This window comes from Mesocricetus auratus, unplaced genomic scaffold, assembly GCF_017639785.1.
Source record: "Mesocricetus auratus isolate SY011 unplaced genomic scaffold, BCM_Maur_2.0 Super-Scaffold_6723, whole genome shotgun sequence".
NCBI classification, from domain to species: Eukaryota; Metazoa; Chordata; class Mammalia; order Rodentia; family Cricetidae; genus Mesocricetus; species Mesocricetus auratus.
In genome coordinates, this window is record NW_024429183.1 from 5,739,323 (window position 1) to 5,740,879 (window position 1,557).

The following is a 1,557-nucleotide window of genomic DNA, read 5'->3' on the forward strand; positions in this document are numbered from 1 at the left end:
ACACTTTTTGTTTGGGTAGAATGTTCTATAGATGTCTGTTAAACCCAGTTAGGTCATAATTTCTATTAGTTCTTTTGTTTCTTTGTTAAGTTTCTGTCTGGAGGTCCTGTCTAGCGGTGAGAGCGGAGTGTTGAAGTCTCCTACTACTAGTGTGTGAGATTTTATGTGCAATTTGAGCTTTAGTAATGTTTCTTTCACGAATGTGGGTGCCTTTGTATTTGGGGCATAGATGTTCAAAATTGAGACTTCATCTTGATGGACTTTTCATTTAATGAATATGAAATGTCCTTCTTCATCTCTTTTGATTGATTTTAATTTGAAGTCTAGTTTGTTAGATATTAGGATTGCTACACCCGCTTGTTTCTTGGGACCGTTTGATTGGAAGATCTTTTCCCAACCCTTTACTCTGAGGTAACGTCTGTCTTTGACGTTGAGATGTGTTTCTTGTATGCAGCAGAAGGATAGGTTCTGTCTTCGTATTCATTCTGCTAGTTTGTGTCTTTTTATAGGCAAGTTGAGACCATTGACATTGAGGGACCATTGATTGATGATTCTTGTTTGTGCTTGATTTATTGGTAGTGGAGTTATTGTGTGTAGGTTCTCCTCCCTTTTTCTTTTGGTGTTTGTTAAAGTGGGATTATCTATTGCCTTTGTGTCTTTGTGAGTGTAGTTATCTTCGTTGGGTCTAGGTTTTCCTTCCAGCACTTTCTGTAGAGCTGGATTCATGGATACGTATTGTTTAAATCTGGCTTTGTCATGGAATATTTTGTTTTCTCTATCTATGATAATTGAAAGCTTTGCTGGATATAGTAGTCTGGGCTGGCATCCTTGTTCCCTTAGTGTTTGTAGGACATCTGTCCAGGATCTTCTGGCTTTCATAGTTTCCATTGAGAAGTCAGGTGTAATTCAGATAGGTCTGCCTTTATATGTTACTTGGCCTTTTTCTTTAGATGCTCTTAATATTTTGTGTTTATTCTGTAGGTTTGTTATTTTGATTATTATGTGGTGAGGTGACTTCTTTTTCTGGTCCAGCCTATTTGATGTTCTGTAAGATTCTTGTATTTTCATAGGCGTATCCTACTTTAGGTTAGGGAAGTTTTCTTCTATGATTTTGTTGAATATGTTTTCTGTCCCTTTGAGCTGTATTTCTTTGCCTTCTTCTATACCTACTATTCTCAGGTTTGGCTTCTTCACAGTGTCCCATATTTCCTGGATATTTTGTGTTAAGGATTTGTTGGTTTTGAGATTTTCTTTGGTTGATGACTGTATATCCTCTAATGAGTCTTCAACATCTGAGATTCTCTCTTCTATCTCTTGTATTTTATTGGTGATGCTTGCATCTGTAGTTCCTGATCATTTACCCAGATTTTCTATTTCCAGCATCCCCTCATTCTGTGTTTTCTTTATTGTTTCTATTTCAGTTTTCAATCCTTCAACTGTTTGAGTTGTTTCCTTCATTTGTTTGGTTGTTTTTTCTTGGTACTTTTTATATTCTTTGAGAGATTTGTTTTTTCTTGAATTTTTTGGTTTGCCTTTTCCCCCATTTCATGTATTTTT